General features: G+C 47.0%; 2 protein-coding genes across 11 annotated transcripts in view; both read right to left on the bottom strand.

The window, feature by feature from the left end:
• The window catches only part of LOC134485111 (histidine-rich glycoprotein-like), a 29,976-nt gene extending 16,683 nt beyond the window's left edge, over positions 1 to 13,293 (bottom strand). The window contains exon 1 of the mRNA XM_063280924.1: positions 89 to 13,293. The gene's annotated coding sequence lies outside the window, so the exon portion shown is untranslated. The remainder of the gene's footprint in view (positions 1 to 88) is intronic.
• Zfp536 (zinc finger protein 536) overlaps positions 1 to 23,356 on the bottom strand; it is a 463,247-nt gene that overhangs the window by 130,769 nt on the left and 309,122 nt on the right. The gene's annotated exons all lie outside the window — the stretch shown is intronic.

Consider the following 23,356-nt stretch of genomic DNA (forward strand, 5'->3'; position numbering starts at 1 on the left):
TCACTTCTTTCACAGGCAGAGCTCACATCTAGAGGTAGATAAATATAGCCCAGATACAGAGCTAAACCCTTAATATACATAATCTTACACAGTCATGCCAGGTCCATACTTCAGATGTTCCCCGGCTTATGATGGTTCAATTTAGTATTTCTGAAATCTACAGTCATGCATAAGCAATATTCCCTCTGTAGCAGCTGTACCTCACACTGTGAATTTTGATCCTTTTTTGGGGGGAGGGGGGTGGGGCTAGCACTCTGTTTGTGACACTGTCTTGAGATAAAAGGCCTTAGTTCCCAATCAGCTATGCAATCACAAAGGGGAACCAGCCAATCCCGGCAGTGTGTTCTGTTGCTATGATACTCAATACACCACCCTAACTGTTCAGGCCTCTATGGTAACACAGGCTTTGCATGCAAAGTTCTTCCCAGCTGTAGGCTGAATGTGCAGGAGTGTGAGCATGCTTTCTGGTTGATCTTTCCTGCCAATCTCGCTGGGTTTGGAATGACATAACTGATTGAGGCACATCTCTGGGTGTGCCTGTGAAAATATGTCCAGAGAGAAAGTTCTCTGAGAGGGGGAAACTCATCCTTAATGTGGGCAGTGCCATCCCATGAACCAGAGGCGCAGACAATAGAAGAAAGATGGAGTCAGGAGCACACCAATGTTACACTCTCTTCACTTCCTGGTTGCCATGATGAGCCATGCCCAGATAGAGTGAGCCTCTGAAACCACATGACCAAATATATCTTCTTTCCTCCATAAGTTGTTTATGTCAGTGTTTGTCATGGTAGCGAAGAAGACGGCTAACATGGTAGGCTACACTTATGAAAGGTATTTCAATGCCATTCTTCTCTGGTAACACAGATTGAACCCAGGGCTTCATGCTAAACAAGTACTCTACCACTGAGCTAAGCCCCCAGCCCCTCACTGGGGGACTCTAGGCAGGGGCTCCACCTCTGAGCCATGCCCCCAGCCCCTCACTGGGGGATTCTAGGCAGGGGCTCTACCACTGAGCCACGCCCCCAGCCCCTCATTGGGGGATTCTAGATAGGCACTTCACTACCCAGCCACACCCCTAAAATGGATTTATTGGCAGGCACGCTACTACTGAGCTTTGCAACCAGCCCTTTTCTTTTATTTTGAGACAGGGTCTCTTTAAGTTATCTAGACAATCCTTAAGCTTGCTGTACTGCCTCAGCCTCCCAAGTAGCCTGTGTCACCACATCCCACTCTCCATGTCATTTTCAACATACTGTGGGTTCATCGGGATGTAACTCTAGCAGAACTCAGAGAACACCTGCATCACTGTCCCTCTGAGAGCCCTGGAGCCCAACAGAGCTAAGCAATCTACGGCTACGTCACACAGATACAAACGGCACAACTGGGCTGCAATGCCAGTTCCTGTTAGGTCTAAATGATGATGAAGCTTGGCACAGATGCACCATCCAGACCCAGGCAGCCCTCTTCTGACTCAGTGCCAACATTGTATGAATGATGTACTTGTCTGGCAGGTGGGACTCCCACTTGTCCCCTTGAGATAGTATTTAAGTATTTTAGATCAAACACATTTTTCAGATGTAGCCATGGTACATTTTGAAGCCTTGGCCATTCTTAATCTTCTGTAGTTTTAGTTTTGACATTTTTTTCCTACCTCTGTTGCTTGTTAGAAAGGTATTAAAAATCCACTTTATGGAGAAGTTAGAGAAAGATTTGAAGGAGCTGAAGGGACTTGCAACCCCATAAGAACAACAATACCAACCAACCAGAGCTCCCAGGGACTAAACCACTACCCAAAGACTACACAGGGATAGACCCATGGCTCCAACTGCATATGTAGCAGAGGATGGCCTTGTTGGGCACCAATGGAAGGAGAACTCCTTGGTCCTGCCAAGGCTGGACCCCCACCCCCAGTGTAGGGGATTGTCAGTTTGGGAAAGGGGGAGGTAGTTGGGAAGGGGGAGCACCCTCATAGACGAAGGAGGACGGGGGATGCGATAGGAGGTTTATGGATGGGACACCGGGAAAAGGAATAACATTTAAAATGTAAATAAAAAATATCCAATTAAAAGATCCACTTTAATTAATCCATTATTATTAATATAATAAAGTTTATCCCCCAGATGTGAATGGTATTAGGCCACAAAGCTATTGATTTCTGGCCTTAGAAGTGGGCAATTTCCAGACTTGGATATTGCTTCTCTTCTTAGTTTAGCTGAGTTTACATTAGTTCAGTTCAGTTCAGTTCAGTTCAGCTCTATGTACATGAGGCACCTGCACGCAGTGTCCAGAGAGGTCAGAAGAGGGTGCTGGAGTCAGTAGAACTGGAGTTAACAGATGTTTGTGAGCAGCCCAGTGTGGGTGCTTGGAACTGAACCTGGGTCCTCCACAAGAGCAGCCAGTGTTAAGCCATCTCCCAGCTCACTCGCATGCATTTATTTATTTATTTATTTATTTATTTATTTATTTATTTACAGAACTTTGTTTTACAGCCTACATTGACCTTGAACTCACAGACCTCCACCTCCCTGTGAGTGTAGGTTACAGATGAGTGCTCCCTAGCTAGCTGTTTAAAGATTCCATCTATCTAAAGCTTGAGGAATACACATTTGGGTTTGGATCTTTGAAGCGAGCCTTTTCCATTTGGGTCTCAGAGTGAGAAACAGAGCAGGGAGTCCTGAGGACCTTTCCCTGGTCCCCTGGGTGTGACCTGTCTCTACTAGACCACAGAGACAGGTCTTAGTTCAAGTGCTCTCTCTACTTCTGGAAGCATTGCAGCATTTATCTGGCCAGCCTGCCCTCTCTGCTCCCCCACTCCCCCCAGAGTCCTACAGTGACTTTTGGAAATATCAGGCCTCTAGCTCAGAAGAATATATATGAAATTCATATATATACATATATATATGAATTTGCCGGGCTGGTTTTCTCAACCCCCTACCCATCCACCAAAAAGCCCTCTTTGGGTTCCACCTCTGGACATCAAAACAACAATTTTATTTAGAAAACCGACTTATTCAGAAGTAAATGGGAAAATGGGATCCGGGGTGCGTGTGCTTAGTGGGGGAGGGTAAAGGGATCCGGGAGACAGTGATTGGTTTTCTCAGCACAAAAGCCTCACTGTGGCCGGGTAGTGGAGGCTCTCCCCGTTCCCTGCACCTTTCAAAACTCATATGTAACCATATCTGTTTTAAAAGAGTGATTCATTTTCCTCCCATAGCCTGCGAAACTCTCTTCATGCCCACCGCAGGAAACTCGAGTCTGATTTTAATGAGCTTCAATTGGAATGTGGCCTTTGAAAAGGAGTGCATTTGAAAAGACGGAACATTAAATTTTGTAATGATGTAAAACATCTTCAATTTTTGACAGGACAATGGTGCTTATTGTAGTTTATGAGTCCACTGGCGATTCAAAGGTCACTTTGTATATGACTCCACAGACAGGGGCAGCCCTGAATGAAAATTAGGTTACATGTGATCAGCTTTATTATTAATCAGACCAAAATGGATTTTTAACATTTTTCTAATGAGCAACAGAGAAGGAAGAAAATATCGCGGATAAGACTCCAGAAGAAGATCGAGAGTGGCCGAGGTTTCAAAAATTGTATGGCGCAGCCATGTCTGAAAACGCACATTAGATTGGAGATGCTTAAATACTATCTCAAGGAATAAAGCGCGGCTGCATATTTTGCTGTCGTAAATACGTAAGGAACTGCCGAAATACCGCCTCTAATTTACTATCTCTGTCCTTTGTTTATAACTAACTAATGATCTGATTTCTCTGTGCAGTATATTACCTCGGCCCCCAAGAATTCCAGGCTGGGTGAAGCCCGTGTCACCATTTCCATGATAAATCCTGTTTTCTAAGGGCTTATAACTCAGCTGTAAATATGTAATTCAGGCTAAGGCTTGGCACGCAAGGCCTCAGCCAGGACGCAGATTTTCACAGCAACCACAGATCCACCCCCATCGAACTTTCTGAAGGCTTTTGTGTGTGTGATTTTTTCCATATAGGAAGAGATGAGCTGTTGAAATAAAGAAGAGGGTAAAAGCAATCAGTATATAGCCCGATGGGTTGGAGATTTTTGTTTTTCTTTCTTTCTTTTTTTTTTTTTTTTTTGGTCCTTTTTTTCGGAGCTGGGGACCGTTTGTTTTTATTTCTTACTTGAATTGAAGAACTGTTTTTTGTAAGAGTCTCTTTAGTGAACGAACGGTATTTGTGAAAAATGAAGGCTCCTGATTCTAAACAAAATCAGACAGCAGAAGTATCCTGGAAGTGTGTACAATTGAGGAGATCAAGACAAGATAAACACAAACTTTCCTAAAGAGAGAGCATTTCACTCCTGAAAGGACCTCTCCTCTCACCTGAATGCCTGTTAGGAAGGGTACCAGAGTTACTCTGGGAAGTGCCTGGGTCAAGGACTGGGTGGCTCTGCATGAGCTCCTGGATCCCCAGACCTTGCCAGGCAGCCATCTTCTGCCTGCCAGCAGCAAGCCACAGAGGACAAGGGTATATTCAAGAGCATGGTGTGAACATCAGTTCCTCGATGCTATGAGCAGAATTCAGTTATATAGCTCAGACCATCAGAAATGAAAGCAAACGATAGACTCCACAGCACACCATACCACACCTGAAATGAGCTGACAGCCGTCTGCTTCCGAGCAAGTGAGAGAAGGGACCCAGGAACAATGAAATGAAACCAGATTCCCAGGCCAGAAGTAGGACCGCAGTGGGAACTGGCAGTGTGACAGAAACAGAGGAAGGGAAGGAGACATTGGGGCTGATAGACATGCTCAAAGGCCAACGCTCTATCTGCTGGCCACTTGCTCTGTCATTACTGCCACTGCCCTGATGATGACCGCAGTCCCTGCCTGGCTTCAGATCTTCCCACTTTCACCCTCAGCAGTTGGCCTGGGGTCAGCTGAGTATATTGCTCTTATGTTAAACAGGCCTCTCGGGGTCTGGTTTTATCTGGGGTAAAAGGCAGGTTGGGGCTGCTACAGAGTTTGTAAGAACAGTGTAAGAAGCAAACACAGGGCCCCTGGTTTGCACATTATTAAGATTCCTATACTGCTATTATTCTGATAAAGGAACATCACAATAAAATTACTTCTGATGAGACTCTGCTGTACCCTTGTACCAGTGTCTCAGCCATCATCAGAGAAGTTCCTTCTTTCAGTCAATAAGAACGCAGAGACTCACAACTCCACAACGTGCAGATGGTGAGAGACTTTGGAAACACTCAGTCTTAAATGGGATGGCACCATCAAACCACTTCCCCCAGGGCTCAGGGAGCTGTCTGGAAGAGGAAAGACTATAAGAGCCAGTGGGGATGGGAGACACCAAGGAAACTGTGGTAACATGCTTGCACAGGTCATGGCCAGATGGGGCCCTAGCCCTGAGATAGGGCCGAGGAAACAATGCCCTGTCCCTAGCCAAGAAGCTATCTGCATTGACAGCCACTTGCAAAGGAAACAATCACTGTGTGTGTAAACCACACTCACACACAACATCCCCAACTGTAGATGGCCAACACGAAACAGAGTCAGAGATATATTTTGGACTATGTTTGTTGAATATTGCTTTGTCTGGGCATTTTCTTTTCTTTACTGGTCTTTTGCTTTTATGTTTTCCAATTGTGTGTCTTTATGAAGGGAGAGAGAGAGAGAGAGAGAGAGAGAGAGAGAGAGAGAGAGAGAGAGAGAGGTGTTTCTCGTGCTTCTTTATTCTCCCCCTTTTTGTTGTGGGGTTTTTTGTTTTTTGTTTTTTTTGTTTGTTTGGTTTGGTTTTGTTTTTTCGTTTTTTGCTTGAGTTTTAAAGAGAAAGCACAAAAGAATGAGATTGGAAAGATAAGGAGGTAGAGAATATCTGTGAGGAGTTTGGGGAAACCCTGATCAGAATATATCATATGAAAAAAATATTTTCAATGGTTAAAAAAAAGGTTTCCAAGCTTTGCCCTTTGGTGACAGGGCGTGTCCCAGAGGGCAGAGCTTTTAAGGGCACAGGGATTGCCCTAACATATCTTACAGATATAACACTTGTAGATGAAAGTGTTGTGGCTTGGTTGGTGTTTACCTTCTCATTAGGTAGCATGCAGAGAACCTTCCTGTACTAAAGACAATAGTGTGTAGGGGTGAAAGTTCTGTGTAGGCTCCAGCTCAACCTCTCTATGTTCAGTGAATTGTGTAGGGGTTGTCTTCAGCAATCAGGCCTTGACATCAGTTTGTGGAGAGCAACTTACAGTCTTAGCAATAGCCTAGCTTGTTTGGAGATTTCTGGGGCCTTTGGCCAACAACTCAATTAGATGTAATTTATTCCTGATACTAGAAGCTTCATTTGGTGATAAGATATGTTCAACTGGGGCTCTGTCTCCCCCATTACTTGGTTATTTTATTTAGATTGCCTTCCTACATGTAAACATTTTAGGGAGCTTTGTACTGTATTTGGTTTCCATACTAGTCCTCAAATGGCCCTTCATTTTAGCTGTCTCTCCTTATATTCCCTCCCTTGTTCCCCTCTGTCCTCCTGCTCCAGGCTTGATTCTCACAGTCCAGTACCCCCCGCATACCCATGCATAACTACCTCTGTTTCCTTTTCCTGATGAGATCTATGTGCCCCTGCCCTGGCCTCACGTAATCTCTGTGTTCCTACAGATTGTAGCTTAGTTATCATTGACTTAGCAGCTAATATCCTCATACAAGTGAATGTATAACCATTTGACTGATTTACCTCACTCGGGATGATTTTTTTTTCCTGGTTCCATCCATTTACCCACAAATTTCATAATTTCCTTTCTAACAGCTGAGCAATATTCCATTGTGTAAATTATCACATTTTCTTTATCCATTTATCTGTTGAGGGATATTTAGGTTGTCTCCAAGTTCTGGCTATAATAAAGTAACAGTGAATATGGATAAGCAAGTGCCTCTGTGGTAGGATTAGGCATCCTTTAAATATATGCTCAAGAGTGGTGTAGAAGGATCTTGAGGTAGAGCAATTCCCATCATCCTGAGGAACCACCACACTGCTTCTACAGAAACCGGACAAGTGTGCACTCCCACCAGCAATGGAGGAGTATTCCCTTGCTCCCCATCTTTACCAGCATGAGCTGTCATTTCTTTTATTGATCATAGCCATTCTGATGAGTATAAAATGAAATCTAAAAGCAGTTTTGATTTGCATTTCCGTGATAGCTAAGGATGTTGAACATTTCTTTAAGTGTTTCTCAGCTATCTGAGTTTCCTCTGTGAGAATTCTGTTTAGATTTCTACCCCACTTTTTATTGTTTTTTATTTGTTTTCTTGATATCTACTTTTTGAGTTCTTTATATAGTTTGGATATTAGCCCTCTGTTGGATTTATATAGTTGGTAAAACCTTTCCCATTCTGTAGGTTACAGCTCTGTCCAAATAATACTGTCCTTTAATGTGCATTAGTGTCTCAGCTTCATGAAGTCCCATTTGCTAATGGTTGATCTCAGTACCGGAGCTAAGAGTGTTCTGTTCAGGAAGACTTGTTTTGTGTCAAATGAGTTCAAGGATATTCCCCATGTTCTCTTCTATCAGGTTCAGGTTATCTGGTTTTGTGTTGAGGTCTTTGGTACGTTTGGAGTGGAGTTTTGTGCAGGGTGATAAGTATGGATCTATTTGGATTCTTCTACATGTAGCCATCCAGTTTGATCAGCACCATTTGTTGAAGATAATGTCTTTTTCTCCCAGTGTGTATTTCTGCCTTCTTTATCAAAAATCAGCTGTCCATAGGTGTGTGGATTGATGACTCGATCTTCAATTCCATTGATCTGTGTGTCTGATCTGTGTCAACGACATGCTGTTTTTTATTACTGTAGCTCTTCAGAACAATTTGGGAATGGGGGTGTTTATATCCCCTGCAGTTCTCTTACTATTCAGAATTTTTTAAAAAAATCTACCTTGGGAATTTTCGTGTGCCTGTGTTTCCATATGAAGCTGAAAAATGCCCTTTAAAGACGTGTAAAGAACTGTATTGGAATTTTGATGGGGATTGCAAGTTTGTGGGAGTAACCAATGAATATCTGATTTGACTTGAGGCCCTCTCCCTAACATGGAACCCATATCTAACATGGCTGAAGAAACCAAGAAACCTGAAACTAGATAGTCCAGAGACCTAAGGTAAAACCAAATACTACGGTTCTACTAAAGGAACAATGGCAATAAAATGACTCCCAATGACATTCTGCTCTACTCATAGATCAGTGCCTTGCTCAGCCATCATCAGAGAAGCAGATGGGGACAAAGACCCACAGGCAGATATTATATAGAAAGTGAGAGCCCTTGGAATGCTGAGCCATCAAATCCCTCCTATCACAGCTTAGCGAAGCCCAAGGGAGGGAGAGGATGGAGAAAGATTGGAAGAGCCAGGGGCCAGGGCAGACACCAAGGAAATGAGGTCCTCTAAATCCACACAGTCGATGCATATAGGAACTCACAGAGACTGAGGCAGCATGCACAGGGCCTGTACCAGTCTGCACCACATGGGGTCCTAGAGCTGAAAGGAGAAGGGAGCACATGCCCCAACCCTGACCTAGAAACTGTCTCCAACTGATAACCATATGCAAATAAAAAGCTCTGTGTTCCCCAAGGGAGTCTCAATCAGGAGACAAACTACTCTTAAGGGCAGACCATGAGCCAGCCAGAAGAAAATGAACTCAGTGTTGTTGCTTTAAATCTTGTGTGTGTGTGTGTGTGTGTGTGTGTGTGTGTGTGTGTGTGTGTGTGTGTGTGTGTATTCTCTCTGTTTTTAACCCTACAGGTTCTTTGCATATATTTTGGCTTCCAGATTAGTATTTTAGTGAGAATGAGTCGTCTCCACATCTGTATCTGTTTCTTGTGCCCTTTCTTGGGTTCTTTTCCTTCTATTTGTTTTGTCCTGTTCTGATGTATTAGTTTTTGTTTTATTATATCACATTTTATTTTATTATTTTACCCAAGAAGCCTGTTCATTTTGTAATGAGAGACAGAAAAGGACTGGATCTGGATGGTAGGGGAGGGGGAAAGGAACTGGAAGGATTAGAAGGAAGAGAAACCATGATTGGGATATGACATAGTATATGGAAAAAAAAATCTATTTTCAATAGAAGAGGCAGGGGAAGAGCACAGGGATTATGGGACTCTCACCCATGAGGCTAGTCAGAGTGCAGAGAATGGCTTACAGAGCCCCAGGCTGCCTCCTCAGTCCATCGAGCTAGCCAGGGTGAACACAATACCTCACAGAGCCCTTTCCACATCCTTAGCACTTCTTATCCCCTATCCCCACCTTTTCTTTTCAGCCTTCCTTCAACTGCATCAGGCCTTGTTCTTGGAACCAAGGTCCTTGCCAGAGCCCTACATGGAAGCACTCCCCAGACTCTCCTAGCGGCAAGCCTGTCTTCTGCGAATCTCTGCTTGGATATCACTCATGAGCCCTTACTCTGTCCACACCATGTAAATGGCCACCTCCTCGGACCACTCCGTAAATGCTCTCCCAGCCTAGACTTCCTCTACCTTCTTCCCCTTGCCTGCTGGTGTTGGTTGTGCAGCATATATACCCAGCCTCTCAGAAAAAGCGTGCTTTCGGGCTCTAATTACTTACCCCAGGCTCCAGTGCCTAGGAGAGGGTTTGGCACGAGGGAGCCCTCAGGAAATCTTTGCTAAGTGGGAACCTATCACTCTGCCCTCGCTTCTCTTTTTCTCGTTGGGGTTGATAGTGCCTCCTGGGCAGCTAGGATCATCTTGGGATTGTAGATAGAGCAGGCTCACCATGTAGAGGGCCGAGCGCCTCCAGGTATGATGCCTATGGATGAGAGTGGATGAACCACTCCATCGCCAAAGACTTATCCACTGGGAGATGCTTCAGCAGAGGGCTATGCTCCAAGGAACAGGAATGAGGGAAAATAGATCAATAGGGGAATAGGGGTCTAGCTGCTTCCCTCTGTACCCTAATGACAAGGAGAGTGCCTAGCATAAGAGTGATATCCAATTAAGTCCCTGCTAAGCGGCATCAGTGCAGGACCAAGGACCAAATGAATGAGCAGGGCCCTCCTGGCTGCAGAGCACCGCCCACCTCAGCAGCCCCTTGGACAGACCCCAGGGGCTGGGGTGCAAGCACCTAAGTAGAGGCAAGCCAGTGTAGACCTGTGCCGGTGTAGACATGTCTGGGGAGCACCTAGTACAGATCACAACCCGCAACACACAGCATTCCCGTTGTCGGTCTTCAGTGAAGATACACACTGTTCCGACAATGTCCTATACTAGTTCAGGATTCAGCACGTGACAGGCAGGAGATAGTGGCTCAGCGAAAGCATGTTTCAAATTTTATTTTATAATGTAAATATGCATAGGCTTATTTATTTATGCACACACACCTCGTTGAGATATGCTTTATATGAATCCAACGGATGGGATAAGATGCCTGCTCTGTTCTGCTGCTACAATATGATGTCACTGGCTATCTTAGGTTTCCATTGCTCAGCTCATACATTGTGACCAAAAGCAATTTGGAGAGAGAAGGGTTTGACTCATACATCCCTATTGAAGTCTGTCATGGATGGAAGTCAGGACAGGAATTCAATTCAGAAACATGGAGACAGGAACCAAAGCAGAGGTCACAAAGGAATGTTGTTTCCTGGCTGGTTCTTCAAGCTCACATTCAGTTATCTTTCCTATACCTGCTAGGACCACCTGCCTAAGATTGGCACTACCTGCGATGGGCTGGCCCTCCCACATAGATCATTAGTCAAAAAGATGACCCACAGATATGCCCAGAGGCCAGTCGGATGGATGCCATTCCCCCTTCAGAGGTGACTCTAGTTGGTGTCGAGTTGATAAAGGGGAGCAGCCATCCACAATGTTGGACCATGCCAAGTAATGGTTGAACCTGGAGCTGACCGAGGTCAGAATGGGGGCTGAAACTTCACAGTAGTCATCAGCAAGAGTTCTATACCTTTCTCCGTGATAGTCAGCTCAGCTTGACCTGTGTTCATAGCTTGAATCTAAAGTATCCCTTTCAACACTTAGTTTCTAACTGATTCTTAGAACTCTAGAAACTGTTGGACCCAGGAGAAGAGTCAAAGTCACTAGGTACAAGCACTTTGGGCATATATCCCTGGTACCTTTCTGTGCTTCCCTAAAGAGCTGTATAGTGATGGTCTCTGTCCACACACGGTGCCAAGTGGCTATGAATTACAACCCTCTAAACCACAAGCTGAATGAAAGGAAGCCTTCTTGCTCTACGGTAGGGTTTCTGTTGGGTATTTGGTCACAAGACAAGAAAGGGATGAGGTTTGCTCGTGTTCCAGGGAGACTTACAGTGCTGACTAGCTGCGGCTTCCTATGCATTCATTCCTAAAAAGAAAACAAATTTGACTTTGCACAGGCAGCCTTGGTCTGTAGACATGAGTAGGTCCTGTCTTGGGGCCATGGAGAATGCCTGTGCCTCTCCTGATGTCATGTTTCCAAGATCTGTTTCTTTTTCCTGCCTTAGAGATGGATTTAGTGTTGGAAGTCAGTCGATGCTGCCTTCCCTGATTCTAGTAATCCCACCCTGAGTCTCAGATTAGCCAGGGGTACTCCAGGGTTCACGGACTTACAGCCATAGAGTCAAACCATTCCTAGGGTATATAAGGGGTTGGCCTGCTTTCTTAGGCTGCATATAGAGAAGACTTGCCCCAGAACGCAGGAAGGAAATTGCCTTTATGGATAAGGAGAAGGAGGAAGAAGAAGAAGAAGAGGAAGAGGATGAAGAGGAAGAAGAAGAGGGAGGGAAGGAGGGAGAAGAGGACAGACTTGAATGTATGGACATAGCACCCATGTTTGTCTGTGGTTTGTGGCCAACAAGTTCTCTCCCTGTTTTGCACATCAAAAATCTCTCTCATGGTCTCTTTTACCATTTCATCATGGAGGGGGAGGGGTAGATGAGTCTTCAGTGATTACAAGTACAAAGCAGGATGATTATAGAGCATCAGACAGACTGTTAAAGTCCACTGTATCTGAGGGATGGACCCAAGGGTCAGGGTGGCGGAAGGGCATGGAGAAGTGGGAGAATGCTAACTGGAGGAAAGGAGAGGGGTGGAGTCAGCACCAGTGAGAGGCCCTGGAAGCAGAGGGGCGGAGTCAGCACCAATGAGATGCCCTGGAAACAGAAGGCGCCCCATTCCCAAATGGAATTTAGTCCATTCCCTCTGCTTGGCTGCTGATTGTATAATGCACAGTGTTTGCAGAACCTTCTGGGATCTGCTGGCCTGTTAATGATCCTTCAGAGGGCAGTGATCACATCCACTTTTAGCTAGTGGGTCCAGGACACACTTTTCTTTAGGTTATTCCTCATTACGGCTGCCTCAAAGCCTCACCCTCAAAGGCAAGCCACAGAATGACCTGATTGGATGACTCAACTTGGCAGGGACGCTGGAGAGACCCATGCCCAGCCCCTCTGCCCACTTGCTCTCCCAGGAGAGCCTCATTTGTAGAACAGTATCTCTAGGGTTTCCTCAGTTCTTCAAGAGAGAAATGTGCAGAGATGTGAAAAAGGTAGAATGCAAAAAAATAAATAAATAAATAAAATTAAAAAAAATAGGGGTTTGCAGGGAGTGGGGAACTGTAAAAAGTGCGGCTATAAACAAGCCTGCCTGTGCCCATGAGGGCAGTTAAGCGCCCAGTGGGCCCGGCATGAGACCTCTTGTGCTTCTCCGAGGAGCAAAGGGGCAGCTGACCACTTGTCCGCAGGATGCGTTTTGATAACTTCCAGAAATGAGAGGGTGTTTTATGGGAAGGTAATTGGGCATAATTCCCTTCATGACTTAAGAGTCCACAGGCAGCCTCTGCAGCTGGCCCTTATTTGGAACCATCAACGGCAAATGCTATTTTCATGGCCAATTTATTAAAGACTCCATTTTTTTTTTGAGGAGACATCCCAAACACAAAAAGGGCTATATTTATTGATATGTTTAAAATATAGGTTTTTAACTGGATTCCTTAGCCCTTAAAAACAAAGTAAAGAGATAGACAGATACAATTATATTCTGACTGGTTTCCGCCAGCCTGCCCAATGGGAACGTTTGTATATAGTTCTCAGTGCGCTGAAATCTGCTTAGAAAAGCAACAAGTCTTTTGTTCTGTTGACAACAGTTATTACAATTAATTCATTTTGTGATTGGTACTTGCGCTGAGTGACAAGGTGTTATTTTACCTCAGTAAAAGTTAAAGCGGTAATACCTATGTGCACAATAACATCTTAGGCTTGCTATCACTCAAGGGAGAAGAAAAGGCTGGCTCCAGGCTGCCAGCACCGTTGCCATCCTCCCTACACCCTACCACCCTCCCCGCCCTCCCTATACCCTCCATGCTCCTTGGAGCTGGGAGGAATGAGCTTAAAGTTTTCACTTCCAGAGCATACTCGGTCCTCCTGTATATAATCTTTGAATCATGGCCTAGGATCCAAAGGAAACATGACTTGGAGAGGAATGGATGTCTGAGTAGTCAATGGCGAGTCATAGCATAAGCTGGGTACCCAGCCCTGTTTCCTAGCTGGCTACTATTTATCCAAGTTTGTGTTCTGATGGCAGGCCTGGAACTTGTCATCCCTGAGCACGGGGATCTCCTAACTACTGACCCAGACACACTTAGTGTGGCTAGTTTGTCGTTGTTGTTGTTGTTGTTGTTGTTGTTGTTGTTGTTGTTGTTGTTGCTGTTGTTTTGCTGGACAGGTTGCCCAGTGAGAAGGGTGGAGCAGCCTCCTTGGTCCTTCCCCATCAGATGCCAGGAGTACCACCCAATGCTTCCAGATACCGCCAAAACTCTTTCCAACACTGTTGGGAGTCACTGCCACTTATGGTACCCTGTTCATAGGTGTCTGAAGAATCCCTCTCTCATCCTGTTCATGGCTGGAGTTATCCCAGAAGGCTGGCTACACCAGCTAATCCAGAGGCAGGGCAGAGGGGAAGGGCGAATCACAGATCCCAAAGGTAGGGAACGCCAGATGACAGTGACCCTCGGACGGCATCTAAAGGGCATAGCTAAAACTGGTGGTATAGAAGACCTAGAGTCCTCGGCAAAGATAGAACCAGTGAGTCCATTTCACAGGCCATCTTCCTTGAGGATGGCCAAGAAAGGGCTCTTTCTTGTTTGGAGTCTCCTAACTTCATCAAAGCCTTCAAAACTTTATAATACAACAAACGCCACAGCACAAAGATATGCTAATCAAGTTTGGGCCTGAGAATACAGTCCTATAATGCCTCAGCTACTGAGAAGGCTGGGTCAGGACAACTGCAGGGTGGAGGCTTGCTTGCTGTGGAGAATGAATCCAAGGTGGTCCTGCACAACCAATCGAGATCCTGTCTCAAAGTAAAAATAAGAAATAAAAAAATAAAAATAAAAGGGCCGGAGATATGGGTGAATACATCCTATGTGCCCAAGAAAATGGATTCACCCCCAGTACTGGGCTTGGGTGTGTGTATCGGGGGACGGGGGGGGACTTTTGGTCATTATTAAGGATTTCAGTAATTATACACTGTGGCCCCGTCAATTCTGGTTGTCTGAGTGTTTGGTGGCTGATTTCTGCGGTAGGGGGTGCCCCTTGATTGCCGTGTGCTCCTGTTGACTGGCATTCACGTCTTACACAGTTATCAACTAGACTCACCCAGCACTGGGTTTAAAACGGTACGAGGGCATCCCTGCGTTGAGTGGATAACCTCAGGAGGGATTTGACAGTGTTTTCATGAATAATAAGAGGGGAGACCTTGAGGCCATGCTCCTGTGACCTGTCCCCGTGCTGCCTCCCCTACAGAGCAGCCCTGTCATACAGGCAGCAGTGGTGAAGCCCCGCAGCCTTGGCTACTGAACCAGCACCTCTCTGTGTTAGGGCTGGAGGTCTGTGGTCTCTGCGGGACCCCCACGCGTGGCTGGACCCTGCCACCCAGCCCAGTCCTGCTCACCTCCTGTCTCCGCAGAACTGGATCCCCCGTCTGAACAGCCCCCCTGGAAGATGAGGAGCTGACGAGGAGCCCCAGAAACTCTCCCAATTCCTTTTTATTAGGCAGTATTTATCACCGACTCACAGTCAATTGCATATTTTAAATGAAAACAAATGATGCTTTCTAGACTATCCGATACTTCTATCTTTGCCTTTTAACAATTAAAAAGTTCAACGTAAACAAAACAAAACCAATCCACCCATCTTTGCGCCTATCACCTGCACTGTAATACAATTCGATATTTAATAAATATAAAAGCCTCTTCTTGCGGAATAACGCCATAGAGGTGCGTATGATTTCATGGCATTTGAGTCCTGAGGTGAGGTGGGAAGGTACCTTCCTCACCAACCCCCTCTCCCCACAGCCCCCGCCCCCAGCCTCTGTCCCTTCTTCCCCCACCAGAAGCTGTTTATTCCCAGTAAGCCTAAAAAACAAGAGCTTATATATTTAATGATTTTAAAAGCAAAACGCTACCCACTGTCTGCAAAATTGCCATTTTATCTCCCTAAACTTCTCCGGCTTGACGTTTTTAAAAGGGCAAAAGCAGAAAACCCTTCTATAATACCTAATTTGTACATCTGCGGTTTCCCTCCGACTAGCACAGCACCATATGTTTTTAATTATTGTAATAGCCCTAAAGAACCTGTTCGGTGGGAAACACATATGATCCTTTTATTACTGGTTTGCAATTTCAACAGTTTTTAACTGGCTGGACAGGAGGAATGGGCTCAAAGGCCTAAGATCCCACCCACAGAGGGGACCTCCTTCCCCTGCTTGACAGAAGTAATTGGGTACATGTGAGGTGGCTCTGTGGGGCCTTAAAAGACATAAGCCGGGATCTCCCGCGATGCGGGGTTTGGGGCAGAGGCTGACAGCATGAGAATAAGATTGATAAATATTATCCCGGCTTGACCTCTGCTGCTGTCGCTGTCTGAGGGGGCTGGGCAGGCAGCAGCACCAGTGAGGGCTTGTTGGTGCTCCAGGCCACCCACTCTCTACCCCTCCCCGGGGGACCACTGCTGGGTTAGGGGTCAGGTTTCCTGTTGAGATCCTGTTGCTTCAGAAAAGGGAGAGTGAGTTTTTACCTTTTTTTTTTCCTTCCTGGGAAATGACTGGATACAGTCCTGAGTTTGCTCAGCCTGTGAAGTTGGGGCACCAGGGGACAAGGTGTAAGGAGAGGTGTGGCCTCTGAGGGACAAGCGGCTAGCTCAAGCCTTGTTGGTCCTAAGTACCACCCTGCTGTGCCAGCCTCTGTGTCTGGCGTTTGAACCGCTGCCTAGCATGGTTCTCTCGGCCTCTGGGGCTGAGTCACAGGTTGACAGATAGGACTGTTTTTATTCATTGGTCATTTTAGTCTTGCTGTATCCCCAAAGGAGTTTTGAAGGGAACAACTGGAGGGAGGAGCCTCGAAGGGGGGTGTCTCTGCCTCAGTTGCTGGTGATCTGGGGTAAGGCAGGGGGCGTCTCTGAGTGTTCCCCCGCCCCAGAACCTGTCCTGAGACTGACGGAAGAATAACAGGCTGATAACACACACACACACACACACACACACACACACACACACACACACACACACACCCCGCCTTGGGATTTTATCGGGATTTGTGGAAAGGATGTAATTTGCATATCCTCTGTAGGGGGACAGACAATATAACTTGACCTTGGCTCATACTGTGGAATTTCAGTTTTGAAATTCTTTTGAGACAGAGTCCCCTATATGACCTTGAAGCCCTGATCCTCTTTTCCCCTCCCTGGTCCTGAGGTTACAGGCCCATGCCGCTACACCAGGCTCTACCTACAGTGTGTGCTTATTATTTTAACGTGGAGTTGGCATGTTCCGCAACTTAAAAGACCAGACCTTTCTGTTAGGTCTGCCAGAGTCATTCCATTCCTCAGGTGTAGACAAGTGCTCTCCAGAAGAAGGCAGGAGACTGTCACCTTCAACATGGCCAAGGTGCTCTAACTAGCCCATGTATGAAGGGAGTGTGATCCCAGGGCTAGAAATGATTCCTGGGTAGCATGTGGCTCAGTAAATGCTAGAGAATGGCCACTTTCCTCTGGTCACCCACATGTGGGGTGCCTGCTCACTTCACAAAAGCCACTCTTTTCTATTTCTTCTTCTCTTTTTTCCCCACACATCCCAAGGGGACCAAATACACCAATCTTTGTGTTTATTCTTGGCCACTGCTGGATATAGAAAAATACATTGTATTTAAAAAAAAAAATGGAGTAAGCACATACCTGTGAGCTCACAGCCTCGTAGGCAGAGACAGAAGGATCCCCAAGTTCTAGACCAGACTAGGTTACTTGTCTGAGACCCTGTCTCGGAAAAAATTAACAGAGGCTTAGCAGTGTTGCTCAATGGTTTGGCCCTTGCCTGGGTAACATTAAGTTATGGCTGTCCAGAGAGCCTTTCCAGCTGCCAGACTCTGGGGTTGGCATCTGATATGTGCACCTCGGGGGAATGACTCTCTGCCTGCTCCATGTCCTGCAAGCAGTGACCAAGCTGCGGTCGACAGAGCCAACGGGAAGGCATGGCTGCAGCAGGGAGATGTGTCCAGGAATCAAGTGGCCTGCTGTCTCTTGGCCTCCATTTTCTCATTCATAAAATGGGTTGTGACAGCCAATGAGGTAGTGAGGCTGTCTATGCGGAAGTAGCTGGAAAATCAGAAATTATTGAAGGGCTGGCTAACTTCAAGGGCTGAATAACTAGATGGGACCGATAGCGTTTTTGGGGGCGGCGGGGGGATACCTGTCTGACTTGGTGTTAGAAGCTAGGAACAAATCTCGCCACAGAAAGAGTCTCCCGTGCACACCTCCACCAAGGCCCATCTTCCTCCTGATCTGCAAGCTCCTTCGTTGGCCCAGTCCCAAGGGACCTACATTCATTTGACCAGCCCTTTGACTTTGAAGCAAGAGAGTGAGACTCTCAACCCCAGTGGAGCTGACTCCTCAAGGGACCACAGAAGACCCAGAGGAAGTCCTCTGGCCAGTCACAGAAGAGGATCAGGACCGCAAACCCCAAGCCCCAAGCCCCACCCCCACCTCCACCCAGCCTCTCTCCACTGCCGGAGAGGGGCAGCCCCCGCCCCGCCTCGCCGGAGAGGGGCCGCTTAGCCTTTGGCAGAGCAGGACCAGATGGCCACCCTCGTTGGCGATGTCAGTGGTGACCTCACAAGTCAACATGCAGCAAGTACATCTTAATCATCATGAGTCCTTCCTGTCCTGGACAAGGCGATTGCACCAGCCCGCCCCTCGAGGAAGCATGCATGACCTTCTTAATCACAGCCTGCTGGAGGGCTCTGTCTGTCTACTCCTGCCCACCTCAGAGGCAGGCAGGCTATCTGTGTGACCAGCCAAGTCTGGGCGGCAGAGAAGGAGTCTCCGGATTTCCATCCCGAATAATAACTCACATTACTTTGGGTCCCATCTGCACCGGGGAAGGCAGAGCGGGGAGAGAGCATACATAAAACACAAAGTTCCCACAGACAACATCTGTCTTAGTGCAAACAATGGACCATTATCTTGTAAATAATTCTGATTAAGCTGTAGCATTTCCTCCTGAAAAACTGGCTGCTGGGAAGCAGAGTGGAGAAGAGGGCGCAGCTGGAGTGGCAGGCCTATAGCCAGCAGGTGCTGCTGCTGGGGAACCTCACCTGACCCTGGAGCCTCCCCTATCCTCACCGAGGGTGGCTAAGCATCTCTCTCCAGCCCTGTCAGAACACAAATACCTACCACCTGCAGCCTAGGCTGCTTTTCTATGAAAAAAATCTCTCTCTCTCTCTCTCTCTCTCTCTCTCTCTCTCTCTCTCTCTCTCTCTCTCTCTCCTGCTTCCCCTTTTCCCTAGTTCCTCTACGGCTTCTTATTTTCTCCCTCTGTCCAGCTCCCAAGGTCTTCAGGCTGTTCCACACCAGGAATGGTACCTATTCTGAGGACATAACACTTTGCAGGTCTCAAGCATGCTTAATGCTCTCTGTCTGGGAGTTATCAGGCCTGGGGAACCCTCCCCAGATCTCTCTTCCCACACCTAAGGTTCCATCATCCCATCATGCCCAGTCCTGTACCACAGTGCCTCTCCCCCGTGTGTCTCCCTGGACTGTAAGCTCTACTTGCTCGACTCCCGACTTGTCACTCCTACAGAAAACCGGAGACTGTGGGAAGCCACCCCAGCACCTCAGAATCTTAGTCCTTAATCTGTGTAAGGATATTTATCCGCAAGGACGCCCTCAAGAAAATAACCCTGGTGCTTCAACATTAAACTGTGGTTCCGAGCGTGGTTTAGAAAGGACAGGCACTTCAAGCCCAGAGTTTTCGTGTAGATCAATCCACACAGCAGCAGCCCTGTTCCCAGCGATCAGTGTTACTATTTTCCTGAGTCCTTATGCTATTAGCGAACAGGAAAACAAACGGCCCAGTTAGCGCTAACAGGGATGTATCTGCCTGTCCCAGGGATGGTCTCATGGGACCAGATTTCCAGAGGTGTTCAGTCCAGGTGTGAGGAATCCCACCCAGCTAGATGTACAGACAGGAGACTTCCAAGTAGTGAGTACGGTGGGCAAGAATGGGGATACTCAGGCCACCCCCAAACAGTAACTCCCTCTTCACCACGATGGCAGCTTTATATGGCGCACTACCTGGGACATGCTTGCTAACAGGAGTCCTAAAATAATTGACATGAGGGCAACTAGTCTCTGAGTTATGTATGTTTATAGCCATTGTATTCTCTTAAAGGTGCCCAAGTTTCTCAGTCGATGGAGGGTAAAACTGAGGGTTAATAGCTCCCTCTGCCAAGACATACTAGGAATCAAGGACTGAAAGGACAAAGAAATCCTAGGAATGGAAGGATATAGTAGAACTCTGTGCCCCACCCACACAAGACAGACTCTCAGTGCTCCCACCCTTCCGGAACACTTCTGTGCTGTGTATGTGGTGTGAAAGGGGCAGGCATGGCTCAGGGATGTGCAAGTGGGACCTACTAGCTTAGCAGGATGATGACCTGTAAATTGCTTAGGAGCCTTTAATAATCTTTAAATAAGTCAAGTTTCAGCTGTGGACTTAGGAGGTCGACACAGAAAAACTCAGTGAAGACTCCTCTTTTTCTTCCCCTTTCGTGAAGCTACGAAGTCAGTTTAGTTGACTCCCCTTTGTTTTTCTGGGGCGAATGTCTTCTGGAATTAGAAGAGAAAACTCTTTGGTGCTCTTCTAGTGATTTAGGATAAATCCCTCCAAGTCTTGACCTATCCTGTGACCTAGTGTGGGGAATGCCTTTGTGTAAGCCGGAGTCTTGCGTGTAGACAGGTCTGAGGAAATACCAGCCTGGCTCCCAGATCCAATGGGCCGGGAGGACTGTGGTGCTCACTGGGTATACGGTACCATCTAAACTTCAAGGCCAGGAAAAACAGAGCTGGAGATCAAAGAGATGATCCCAGCTATCTGCTCCCCCAAAGAAATGAAAGCCAAAAGGAGAGTTGTCTGAGCTCCTCCGAGCCTGGCTGTTGCTGGATGCCTGGTCACCTGACCCCGGACTGACCCTTAACAACCTTACTGACCCTGACAAACTTGCCCCTAAGCTGAAAGCCTGGCTCCTCCTGGGCATTTAATTTCCCATGGCAAGCCACAGAATTAATTAACTTGCTCTCATCTTTGGCTCTGGCAGGTCCAGGGTGGTCTACAATCAAACAGAAGGTAAAAAGATGCCAGGGTCTGCTCTGGAGGCAGCCCTCTCATGAACACGGCTCTCGGTTTCCTCCTGCATCAATCTGCATCCGGGCGGCCCAAAGATCTGCTTTTCTATGATCCTGACCACGTCACCAAAGAAATCTGAACGGGCTGGAAAAAAATTGTGGCCCCCCTCCTCAAGAAGAGAGATCTCATCTGAAGGTGAACTCTTAATTATCCAACCACAGAAGCCACCCAAACGTCCAGCCCCAGCCCTTCCTCAGGTATACTTTGGAGTAGCATCTCTTAGTGGTTAGCCCCAGAGCTCCCCCCAGGACATATCAACCACTGGGCTCAAAACAGAAAAGAAATCCCTATGTCATAGAAAAAGCAATAATTTGGTAAGTCAATGGCAATATCCCTCCCCAGACTGGTTGCCTTTCTCCCTTTATATGAGTATCTTATGCACACCTGACAACCACAGAACTTCAAGAAAGAAACGTAACCTTGTGACCAGGTTGCCACTAAATGGGTTGTCTGGAGAGCACAGAGAGTAGAGAAGACGAACTCCTCAGAGAATGAGGAGCAGCTATGCTTGACCATATAGATTTGATGATTTTGCAGACTCTGGTCTGACTTTGACCTTGGCCTGGACCCTGACCCTGTTCATTCAGGGATACGACTGGCAGTGTGCACCTGTGTATTTATTTATTCACTCCAAGGTTTCTTTGAGGAAAACAGACATACACACTAATCTGTCCCCAAATTTAGATTCTCTTCTTCGCCAGAGAAATTACATCGAAGTATGCATAGTTCCAAAAACGTGTGGACAGAGACGTGAGTGTGCAGATTTTCTACAAACCTCCTTGTCTTCCTTGGCTTCTTGAATTTAAGCCAGATGCCTTCTTAATTACTCTGTTCCAAAGATGGGGACTCTTTGGTGTCTCTTATGTACCACAAAGCAGAGAGCCAACCATGCTTAAAAAGTTCTATGCTGTAAGGATAAAGGTAGATCCAGGGTGGGTTATTTTTGTTTGCCCTAGGTCTGAATCCAAACCCGTGAGTCTTGTTATAATCCCGTGTGGGGCTTGGGGTGGGTGGGGGTGGGGTGGTGGGAGAGCAGCCGTTTGGGTGTGATAAACCAACCAGAAGCAGAATTACTGGCCTTCATGCAGAGCTGCGAAATGAAGTAGATTGAATGTCCCAGAGGCCTGGGTCTATGTGGCTGGCTCCCTTTGCGGGCAGCAGACAGGATATTTCTAAGAACATTCAACTGGTGAGCATGGAGTTGCTTGTTACCCAGTGGAGGAGATGGTGGGGGGAATGCTGGGGGGGGGGCAGGATGAACAGTATAAGGCACAATGAGGTGTCATCCCAAAATGAGAGGTTGGGAGAGGCTGGGGCTGGGTTCATAACAACGGGAGAGTTGGAATCCATGGAGGTCTCTTTTAAGCTTCATCAGTTGCCACCGGGGAGCCACTCAGGAAATACCCTGCTTTCAAAGAGGAAATGCTACCAAGCCTTCTGGCTTAGAGACCCCCGTGAGAGGAACTGGGCCCTGAGAGAAGGAAGGCAGATACATGGCTCCAGGGAGCCCTCCAAGCTGGCAGGGTTGGGGGCAGAAGATGAAGGAATCTTTCTGTGTGCCCTTCCTCCCTTACTTCCTACTCCCTATGGTCCTCCCAAGTTCTGGCCCCTTGGGCTCAGCAGGGTCCCTCAGAAGCCCATCCCATCCTAGCCACAGTGAATAACCCAGCGGGTCCAATGCTATCTTTGGAGTTTTGAGAAAACGGTTTTAAATGATGGGCCAAGGTGAGGATGATGTACTCTGCCCAGAGGGCGGCAAAGCAGGAACCCACACTACGACTTCAGTATTGCCTACAGAGATCTAGAAACTGTCCCAGTCCAGACAACAGAGTACAGAAGGTTAGAAATCTTCAAGATCTCTATTTCCCACTGGACCTATCCCTTGGTGCTGTTTGTGTTTTGATGCTAATCCCGCTTCCCCAAGACGGGCTGCCTGGGACAAGGAGTGAATCATGTACCCAGATGACTTCATGTGAACCTTCTCCCCATTTTAACTTGTAGGATAAAGGCTAGAGCCAGTGATTGGGCAGTGGAAGAGAGGTGGAACAAAAAAGTTTTGGGGAGAGGAAGAGAGAACAAGCAAGAGGAAGAATAAGGGGAGGAAGGAGAGAGAAGACTAAAGAGGAGGAGGTGGGAGGAAAATGGAACAGAAGCACGTGGCCTGGAGAAAACGCAAGTTTTAAGGGATCTCACAGCAGGGGACTAGCGTAGTGCAGGGGTAGATCTGCCCAATCTAGGCGAGCAGCTTGTGTTCATATTGAGTTGTGTTTTCCTTACACGGGCTTTTGGGTTGGAGATTACCGCAGCACCTCTCCTCACATCTTCTCAGCCCAGGTCTTAACTCTCTGTCCTTCCTCTGGGTAGAGACTCCTTAATGCTGTTCTGTGATCTCTGGGGTTAAGATGGGTGGTTGTTACGAGAAACGCCAGATGGACTGTTACATCTAGTTGCGGTGATGCCTTGGTCCTGTCACTAAGGCCAAGGTTGGACATTTCTCAACTTCCATCCCCTTGTTGGGTACTTCATTTGAAGATGTAGTTCTTGGGGCTTTGGAGTCCATGCCCTGCCCCCCGCCCTACCATGCGACCAGTTAGAAAGGGTATAGTGCACGCAGACTTGGGAAGTGTGTAAAACAGCT

Source organism: Rattus norvegicus, chromosome 1 (genome assembly GCF_036323735.1).
Source record: "Rattus norvegicus strain BN/NHsdMcwi chromosome 1, GRCr8, whole genome shotgun sequence".
NCBI lineage: Eukaryota > Metazoa > Chordata > Mammalia > Rodentia > Muridae > Rattus > Rattus norvegicus.